The following is an 11,081-nucleotide window of genomic DNA, read 5'->3' on the forward strand; positions in this document are numbered from 1 at the left end:
TTTTGGTGAGCCATGGGGGCTTATGTGCCCTTCTGCTCCCTTTGATCCTCATTGGGATTACCTTCCTTTGGGCTTGGAGGATCATCTCCTTGAGGAGCAACCACTCTCCTTGGACACCTGTCTCCCCTCCCCTCTGGGACCTCAGTGCTTCCCCAACTATCCTCCTTAGCTCATTGAAATTTGCCCTCCTAAAATCCAGGGCCGCTGCCTTACTGCATGCCTTTGCCACCTTGTGCTGGATGGTGAATTCCAGCAGGCAATGATCACTGTTGCCCAGGTGGTCAAGCACCCGCAGCCCCCTCACCAGGTCACCATGTCGGACACCATGAGTCAGCGCATCAGCTTGGCGTAGTGGTGGGAAATGCAGCAGGCACGCAGTATGCTCTTGTTGTTGGGGTCCCAGGCTTCGAGCGGTCCCATGCTGAGCGCATTGACCGTCATGTCGTAGCCGCAGCCCCTCAGGATGTCAGCCAGCGGGGCGTACTTCTCCCACTTGCAAGCCTGGGTGTCGGTGAAGGCTTGGTGCCGGTTCTCAAAGGGGATGGTGATGTCCACAATCGTGACCTTCTTAGTCTCTTCATTGGTGATGACTATGTTGTGTCGCATCTGGCTGTCTCAGCCTGGGACGGTGCAGTTCATGGAGATCTCTCCCACCACAGCCAGGATGGCCCTCACCAGGCAATCCTGGGCAGCATTATGGTGGAGCTGCCCATGGGGGAGGGTCTCCACCGCATAGCTGTGCCATTGGCACCTCTTGTCCCGGTGGCCGAAGCGGACGGCCGCGTTCAGAGGCAGGCAGTTGAGGCGGGCACGGTGGAGGAAGCGCCAGTCCGTAAAGCGCGTGAAGTTCCCGCTGGGCATGAAGTGGTTGCTGGAATCCCACTTTGAGGTGATGTTGAAGACCTTGCCCTGGTCTGGTTTGGCCCTCAGGTCGCTGGAGTACTTGTTTCGGATGGTGTCCTTCAGGAACCTCTCCAGGAAGGTCCTCGTGCGGGGCGTCACGGTGATGCGGTTGGCATGCGGGGCTGGTTGCAGGGAGACTCCCAGCTCCCGGTGCTCCTCAGTCCAGATCCAGGCGCAGCCAATGCGTTTCCTGAGGCAGCGCGTGGTGTTGTGGACTAGGCTCTACAGCGAGGCAAAGTCCCTGCCATCTCAGCTGAACTCACCCTTCAGCGCGCCACTGAGGAAGGTAGTCAAGTCATGTCCGGTCGGCTGCTTCGTGATCCTCTTGTGGGCGGTCTCCTCGAGGGCGCTGGCGGCGATGATACTTACTGTTGCGTCTGGGCAGGTCAGGAGACGGAAGGCGTGGGTGATCCCTGTGATGTCGCAGAGGTCTCCCATGCTGGGGACGTTGGCGCCTCCCTGCTGGTAGGGGATGTGCAGGACCTCATTGCTGGCCCTTAGCAGCAGGTGCAGCCACTTCTTGAGCAGCTGCTGGATCTCAGCGTCCGCCTTCTTGAGGGGGGTCTTGGGGACTGCCAAGCCTCTCGGGACGAACGCGACATGGGGGATGAGGAAGATGTTCACTGCATCTATCTTCTGCCAGGGACGAGTCCAGCTTGTGGGTGTCCTGCAGGATCCCGTTGGTCTCCTCCAGCGTCTGCTTGGCCCTGTGGCCAGTGGGCATCCCCAGGTGGCAGTAGGCCTTGCCAACACGCAGGTGCCTCATCGCCTGGCCCTAGATCGTGAGGGTGGAGTCCAGGATGCGGCTCTTCTGCCTGCTGTCGATGTGCAGGGAAGTGCACTTGGCGATGTTGAAGTGCAGGCCCATCCACCTGGCTCCCTCAAACGTCACATCCAGCATCTGCACACAACCAGCATCTACACACAACCTAACTCCCCCTCTCCCCCCATCTGCAAACTTTTCATATTCCAACATGATCTTAGATCTCAGTTTCTGGCTGCAAAGCCACCGGTCAGCTTTTTAATAATAAACACACTGATTGACTAGATAACAACAATAATAAAAGCTTCTAAAATAAAATGCTGCTTGAAACAGGAACAAAATTAAAAGCATCTGTTCTAGCATTTTCTGTACTGTACCTCCTAGCATTGCTGGACTGGCTATATACCTTATCTTTCTATGAATCTACCATGTGCTTGTTCTAGTACCTAGTCATGCCATGATAGTAGGTGCATGGGCCTCATTGCTGGAATAGAATGATTGTGGATTCAGTCACATCTTTATGGTACACTAAGTGTTTTTTTTAAAAAAAAGATGGGGGGTGGAAAAATTAAACATATTTATTGTAGGACTTGGCATGAATTGTTTTGTCTTCCACGATGCTAAGGAAAACTTCTCATTTGTTGCTTTTAGTGTTTGAACCAGTCCTTGGGGGCACTAGGGGAAGTAAAGGGCTGGAATACCTTGTGATAAAGACCTGAACTTGCTTTATGACTTCTGTCCTGCCATTTCCTGTGACACTTTTCTTGGATTTTTGGGGGTGGTGGAGGAGAAATCTCCAGGCACCAGACTAGTAAAGAAAATCACAGCTTCACTGTTGGAGAGAAAGGTACATCAAAGCCCTCACAGAGCAGTGTCAGTGAAATACTGCATCAAGGCTACACAACATGCCCTATCCCACTGAACTGTTTGAAATAACATGAGAGAGGGACCAGACAAATATCAATGCAAAGAATACTGGCTTCCGGCGGTGAGCTGACTGTGGTCTTGTGCAGCTGCCCTGTTCTTTCATCCATGGTTTCTGTTCTTAAGAGCATGGCTGGATGCAATTACTTTGTTGCTGGCTGAATTATTTCTGGCCAAGGCTGCAGATGGAGAGCTTTTGATGGGTTTAAAAAGAACACTCCTCTCCTGCCATGACTCGGAGTCGAACCGAGGTTGCTGCAGCCACAACACAGAGTAGTAACCACTATATGATCACTGCAAGCCACTAGAAAATGTACTTTCTTGAATTTCTTCTATTTCCTCCTCTGGTAGAGCTGTGAAAATATTGCCACCTAGTGTAAAGCAGTTTTAATGCTACACATGAGTGGTTAGTCTCAACTAAGCACTAGCTATGCTAACCAAGGCAAGACTTAAGGTTTTGAACAATGACAATTCAGAGCATAACTCCATGGGAATTCCCCTCCCACTCTGCATGATCGAGGGGGAACAGACAGAGCAAAAGTTTCCTGTGTTTAAATGTAGAATTCAAGAAACCATCAAGCTGTTGATATCAACAGAACAGAAAGTGTAGGGAGGAAGTGTTTGTTCCAAGTAGGTAAAGCTGATTCTGCACTAATGCTGTTTGCGTGCACATGGTTGATCGGAGTGAGTGGTGTTTTTTTTATCCCCTGAGATGGCCTGGGCAGCCTGAGACACTAACTTTAGAGAAAAAAACTTAACTATAAGCATAAGTACATCGTAAATGGGCTTCAGGCTTTAAAATTAGTTCTTAGTATCTCATCAGGGAAAACAGGCCCCAGGTGACCCTGAACAGCAATGGTAAGTCATGAAAATCAACAAGGTATTTGCATCCTTGGATTGATATTAAGTTCAGTCCAGCAGCCAAGTATTGCCCAAACCAAGCACCCAAAAATCCTAAGTTTTGTCACAAATATCCATGCCTTGTCTTTACTTTTTCATCTGTTCTGTTGTTTAATCAAGGTTGGCTGCTTCTTGACCTGATAATAGGTGGATGTGGCAGAAGTAGCAGAAAGAAATGAGGCAATTATTTGGGCCATGTCTCTGCTGCCTCCAGAGAGCACAAGGGAATGCTGCAGCTCAGTATAGCTCTTCTACTCCATGCTTACCGTGCTGTGAAATGGATGTAATGTAACCACCTTCCCAGGGCACCAGACATAGGGCCAGGACAACAAGCTTATTGGCATGTTGTGTTGGCATATTCCAGTTGCTGTACTGGGTAACTACCAATATGCAGAGTCAGGCTTCACTGCAGGGCCACCTAGTGGAGTCCTTTGAGGGTGTAGACAAGCCCCTGGAATTTAAATTTTCTCTTGCAATGACCAGCAAGAAGCACTATGTTCAGGACAGTAGGCAGTTTATACCTTCCTCAAGGTATTGTGGAAAGCCAATGAACTTAATCCAGGGGTGGGCAACTATTTCAGGTGGAGGGCTGCTTACCAAATTTTGGTGAGTTGTGGAGAGCCACATGGATAGCCCCACCCCCTGAAAGGTGCCCTGCCCTTTGATTGCCATCTTGTGACCAGAAGTCCTGCCCCCTAACCGCTGACCTTTACCACCAGAAGTCCCTCCCCTTGCCCCTACATGTACTCCTTTCAGTAAATGGGTTTGCCATCTCAGAACCAGAAAAATACCAAGTAATATTCTAAAAACCAAACATCTACAACATTCATTAATTTGATTTCAAAAATATTTTTGTCCTGATTTGCGTGTTTTGTGTAGTGTATATAGAGGTAATTGCACAATAGCTTAAAATGAAGTTTTACTCTTGTATGTTGTGGGGGGGGTGGGTATAGGTGTGTGTGTGGAGGGGGTGGATATGCGGGGTGTGGGTGGGTATGGGGTTTGTGGGGAGCTATGAGTGGAGGGGAGGGTGGCTGGGGTTTCTGTATGGCAGCACAAGTGGGTATGTGGATGCATGGCAGTGTGTGTGTGGGACTCACCCTATGAACACACACTCTCTGCCCCTGAGCCTGCATACATGTGCACCCACACACAAACTCTGGCCAAGAGCCTACACATACACACACTCTGTCCCTGGGTCTGTGCTCACACACACACACACACACACACACACTCTCTCTCTCTCGCCCTGAGCCTGCCCACATCGTGCATGTATGCACACTCTCTGCCCCTGAGCTTGCACATGCGTTCATACACAGACACGCATTCTGCCCCTGAGCCTGCACATGTGCACATACACCCCTGAGCCTACGCGTGCCACACACAAACTCTGCCCCTGAGCCTGTGCGCACACACTCTGCCTTGAGTCTACACACACACACACACACACACTCTCTCTCTCTGCCCCGAGTCTGCATGCGCACATGCACACGCACGTGCTGTGTCCCTGAGCCTGCACACATGCACACGCACACTCTGCCCCAAGCCTGCACGCACATGCACACACTCTACCTCTAAGCTTGCACATGTGTGCGCGCATAGACACGCACTCTGTGCATGAGCCTGTGTGTGTGTGCGCGTGCGCGCGCGCACACACACACACGAGCCTATGCAGGTGTGCACACACATACGAACTCTGCCCCTGAGCCTGTGCATGCACACACCCACCCACACCCTGAGCCTACACACGCATGTGCACATACATGCTCTGCCCCTGAGCCTGCATATGCATGCGTGCATACACACACACGCTCTGCCCCGATCCTGTGAGCATGCACATACTCTCGCCATGAGCCTGCATGTGCACACACCCACCAACCCACAGTCTGACCTGAGCCTGCACGTATGTGTGTGTGTGAGCATGCATGCACATACACACTGCTCTGAGCCTGCATGAACACATACACACACTGCCCCAGGGCCTACAGCTGCACACGCTCTGCCCCTGAGCCTGCACACGCATGCACACTCTGCCCCATAGCCTGCACGTGCACACACTCTGCCCTGTGGCCTATAGATGTGCACATGCTCACACTCTGTCTGAGCCTGTGCGTGCACATGTGTGCACACCACCCCAAGCCTACATCCACACATTGCCCCTGAGCCTTCACGTTCATGCAAACACATTTAACCTAGGCGGTAGTCCAAGAGGTACCCCCTCTCCAATTGAAGGGATCAAAGCAGGTGCACAAGCACTGTGGGAGGTTTAGGGACTCTCCTCCCCCTATAGAGCAGAGCCAGACCACGAATGGGGACGTAACCATATACCTTTTAATACTGGGAACATAACAGTCATAAATCAGAGGGTATACTGGACACTACAGTGCCCCAAGGGGGCAGGATTCAACAAAGCCTAGACACTTACAATCAGCGACAAAAAACAGGGTTAACAAAATATATAAACACAAACAGCAGAACAAACCAGACAGGTTGGTGAAATATAAAAAAGGCACAAAATGCAAAATGTCAAATGACAAGGAAACAGAGGGCCTTGGTACCTGGAGGAGAGAAAGGGGGGAAAACACAATGGCCTCTTTAGACTGCAAGAAGATTTTCTTCTTGTTAGCTCACTCACCCCAAGTCACCTCAGCTGGGACTTAAACTTGGATCTCCCATGTGGTAAGCAGGAACACTGCCACACAGCCACCACTGTTGGCACTACTCTAGCCTGCTAGTGGTCTTGACCTTCCCGGAGCCCCGGCCTCACATTGAGCTGCCTGGCCTCTGATTGGAGGAGCTGGAAGCAGAGCTGGGAATCTCTCAGGTCACTGCTCAGATCCTTCCTGGAGCAGGGGGAGCCTTTCCTGCTGGCTGCAGCCTCTTGTAGGGGATCCTGGAGCCCAGTGGGGAGCCTCTCCTCCCGGCCACATGCTGCGCTGCTGAGGGTCCCACTGCTGCCTGTAGGTTCTGCTCTTTCAGGCTCTTCTGGGGCACTGCTCCTACCCCACTGGCTCAGCTCTTGCCAGCTCTGTGAAGCTCCTTCCTTGTTATCCCTCGCTGGTCTCTCCCCTGAGTCAGCCCACGCTGCCCCTTTTATCCCCCTCCAGGTGACCCAAGGGGCCAATCGGGGACATGGGGGGGTGAGTCTCTGGGGCCTGATTGGTGCGGAAAGGGAACCCCAAGTCCTCCCATCATCTTTTGCCCTTTCAAAACCCCTGGGCCAGGTCACTGCTAGCCAGCCCATCACACACAGCATACCAGCACAGTCCCGTGCTCCCAGGTCTGGTGATGCAGCCAGGAGCCACCTGGTGTTGGAGCTGGGGGTGGGGGGCAGGAAAGTAGGGAACTGGCTGGGGGTGGTTAGGGCTGTTCTGCTGTGGGCTCCCACTGGGTCCGACTGCCCCTGTCTCCTGTCAGCTTTGACAGGCTGCCAGGAGCATCTCCAATTTACTAAATTTTTTAGGGGCCCCGCAGGCCAGAGAGACTGGTCTGGTGGGTCGGATCCAGCCCACACACCATATTTTGCCTGCCCCAGCTTAATTCATGAAGGGATTGTAGTGTACCAGGCAAGGGGAGGGGAGGGGATGGGGGATGGGTGACATTCAGTACTATTTACTAAGTATTGTTTTTCTGGCTTTTGTTTTTTGAGGTGAGTGTAAATTATGTTGGTCAGGCATGCTCACTGAAAAGAACTGGGCATGTCTACACATGCACATTTACTGTGCAGTAACTAGGTTGTAATTACTGTGCAGTATGGGTGTGCATCATGCAGGTATCAAATTTATGCCCAATTAGTTACTGCGGAGTAACACATGTGTAGACCCCTTACTGCACAGTAACACTGTGTTTGTGGACTGATTTGGGGCTACCTTTAGTACTAAGTCAGTCCACACACAGTGTTAATGCACTTTAATGCCTGCACGTGTAAACGCCAGCCTATTCCTGCTTGCTGCGCAGTAAATTTAAGCCAGCATATGTAGACACGCCCATTGTTTATGGAGCACAGATGTGGTACATGTAGAGGGCCGCAGTAACTATATATTCCTAGGCAGATAGAACTTCCTTAAAGCTGAAAAGAGATTTATACCAACACTAGCTAATTGCCTGTCAAGAATGACAGGGAGGGGAGGCAGGTGAAGCCCCGCTGAAAGGTGGAGGAGATCAGGGGGAGGGAGTCCCTGCTCCAGAGGCTGGAGGAGGCAGTGGCAGTGGTGGAGGGAGTGCTTACATGGCCCCTCCTAACCCCCCCTACTCACCCTTCAGAGCTGGCCATGTAAAGACTTCCTCCACCACCACTGCCACCTCCTCCAGCCTCTAGAGCAGGGGCTCTCTCCCCCTGCTCACCTCCACCTTCCAGCAGGGCTTCACCCTCCCTGCCAGCTGTTGTTGGGGGTGGGTGGCAGGGGTGCTACCACCATGACCGCCCTTCCCCTTCCCGCTTCCCACCCTTCCTTCCTTCCCTGCCACCCAGCCTCAACAACAGCTGCCACCATGAACCCCCCCCACCCTCCACCTCCTCTCACCCCATGCCAGCCTAGGCCCACAAAGCCTCCCTCCCTGCTACCTCCCCTCCCTGCCAGCTGTTGTCAGGGCTTCCCTTCCTGCTCCCCTCCCTCCAGCCGCTTGGCCCCGACAACAGCCGCCACCATGATCCCCCCTTTGCCTCCCGCCACCTCCCCCCTCCTTGCCAGCTGCTCTGTGGGACTTTGGGGGGGAGCACTGCCACCGTGACCCCTCTATTCACCCACAGGCGGGAAGGCACGGGGAAGCCCCACTGCTCAGGTGGCCGGGGTGTGTTTGCCTCCACCACAAACTTCCTTGGTAGCAGCTCAAAGTTGGGCCTGTGCAGCCTGGGCCCACGCAGCCAATCATCGTCCGCCCTTTCAGCAGCGCATGCACAGTTGGCCAAAAGCATTACAGACAGACAGACACACTAAGCCCTTTACTATATTTGAATAAGTTTATACCAGCATTTGATTCAGGGCTCTGCCAAGGAAGACTTTAACCTGCTGTTTCCTTGGAGGTAACAGAAGTTCTAAGTGTGTATATATAAGCAAATACAGAAGTTGTTGAAAGTTGTTTGGTATGGATCGTACTTGTAATAAAAAGTGTAATGTAAGCTCAGCAGGAGTACTTATTTCATATACACCCCATTTTAATGGGACCTTATCAGTAGCAAGGCCAGCAGATGTCAGTCCTGATCCACTCTTCTCCTCTCTACTTATACTTATACCTACGGACCAATGTCCAACGTTTACTTGGCTATCCATGTATTACTGACCACAGATGCTGTTAATCTGAATAAATAAGAAACTCATTATGAGGCACTTACGAGTAGGAAAGCAATTAAAGTAGCAATGTATTGTAGCATAAAATACTCTTTTTTTTTTTTTTTTCTTTACAGTAACTTATCTCAAAGTATTTGGTTGGTTCAATGTTTATAAAATCATTGAATCATAGAAAATGAGGTTTGGAAGGGACCTCAGGAGGTCATCTAGCATGTTCAACCCCTCTGCTCAAAGTAGGAACATCTCTAACTAGATCATCCCAGCCAAGGCTTTGTGTAGCTGGGTCTTTAAAACCTCCCAGGATGGAGATTCCACAACATGTCTGGGTAGCCCATTCCAATGCTTTATTACCTTCCTGTCAACAGAGTTTTTCATAATATCTAACCTAAACTTCCCTTGCTGCAATGTGAGACCACTGCTCCTGGTTTTATTATCTGCCAGCGAGAATAGTCTACCTCCAAGGTTCCCAAACTTCTTTGCATTGCATACCCGCTTCCAGACTTACCAGCTGTCCTGGTACCCCTACCAGCACATGTTTTATATTTTAACCCCTTAAATTATTATTATTATTATTATTATTATTATTATTATTAAAATAAAATCCTCCATAACACAATTTCTCCTGTGTACCCCCCAGAAATGTCTTGTGTAGTTTAGGAACCCCTGATCTAACTCCATTCTCTCCGTAATCACCCTTCAGTTGAAACCTTCCAGGCCAGCTCACAGTTCTGGTATAATGCAGTTTAAAAGCACAGACTAGATCCACTTGAACTTGCAATGACAGCATTCAAGACTCTATCCAGACAAAGATACCTTATTGCTCATCCACCTATTTGCCACCCCAAATCAACCTTGTGAGAGCAGGGGGAAAGACAAAAGGTCAGACAGACAATTAACAGACTCTAGAGCCTAAGCATCTCTGGGATAAAAACATGGAATTAAAAAGTGTGTGTGTGTGTGTGTGTGTGTGTGTGTGTGTGTGTGTGTGTGTAATTAAAAAGTGTGTGTGTGTGTGTGTGTGTGTGTTTGGGGGCTGACTTAGACTCTTTGGAACTCTTACATCTGTAATGCTTGTGCAAGGTCCCGGGCTGATGAAATGCCTATATACTTCTTATTTAACTGATAATAGAATTGCAAGAATATACCAGTAGGTCCCTATCCCTGTGGTTAAACTGCAAGGTTGAAGACAAAATGGTTTGTCCTGTAAGAATGATGCGATTGTCAGGAAACCCAATGCAAAGCTGCTGTTGCATTATGTTGTGCTGTTTGTGTTGATGCATCATGTTAAAAAATGGATCTTTAAAATTGTTGACATTACTAACATGCCTTTGAGTTTAACAAGTTCACTAGTGAGTGTCTGCCTTTGATCTGGCTTTCACATTTGCAGTTGCTAAAGCTGATTAGCTGTTGTAGAATCCAAGGGAAAAATTTGTCACGTAAGATAATATCAGCAAGTCTGAATACAAAACAAGTGCCCCTTGAGATGCCATGGCATTATAGTGTTTAATTATGTTTCTTTAATTGATTTTGGTAGCTAAAGTTTTAGTATTTTTTAAAAGATATTTTTAATCGGGAAAGCAGGGACTTTAGTCTACCAGTACGGAATATGAATAGGTCCCATTTTAAATTGTCTGGGGAATTGGGCCTGCAGAATTCTGTCTGTTTGTAAACAATGCATAATAAAAAAACAAAAATTGAACTAGGGCTCTGTGGGGGCCAGCACCGTCTCTTTTTAGTAAAGTCAAGGGAAGATGAGACTGCTAGGATCCTTGCAGGATCAGGCCCCTTTCATCCAGGAATATAAAGCAGTTTCTCAATTCCTAGGATGGGTAGGATGGGGTATTGCCAAAAAGGATTGTAAATCAGAAGGGAAAAAAATTCCTCTTCCTTCAGGTTGCTGTGGCCTGGTTTGAAAATAGAGCTGGTCATCTTTTTTTTCCTGTTCAAGAAGGTAGAGGGTATCAAGAACTTTGTGGGTATCAAGCTCTCACCACCTGATTTTGAGGGCAGGAATAGAACAGGTTCCATTTGCAATACAACTTTCAGGAAAGAAAGCATGGAAAATGTCAGTGAGGTGCTAATGCTTTGTTGCATGAGCAGTATAGTTGGGGTACTGCCAATAAATCCATTAAAATCCCACTGCCTCTTTGTCTGCTTTCCCCTTCTAAGCTTTTCCCATTTCTCTCCCCCTCCCGCCAGCATGACATTATTTTTGGTTTGCACCAGGCTGGGGTTAAGCATCTACTTCTTTTTGAACAATTTCAACAGTAACAGAGGCCTGTAGCACATGTTTGACAATTGTG

This window comes from Gavialis gangeticus, unplaced genomic scaffold (genome assembly GCF_001723915.1).
Source record: "Gavialis gangeticus isolate Ggan-Ray unplaced genomic scaffold, GavGan_comp1, whole genome shotgun sequence".
In the NCBI taxonomy this organism is placed as follows: Eukaryota; Metazoa; Chordata; order Crocodylia; family Gavialidae; genus Gavialis; species Gavialis gangeticus.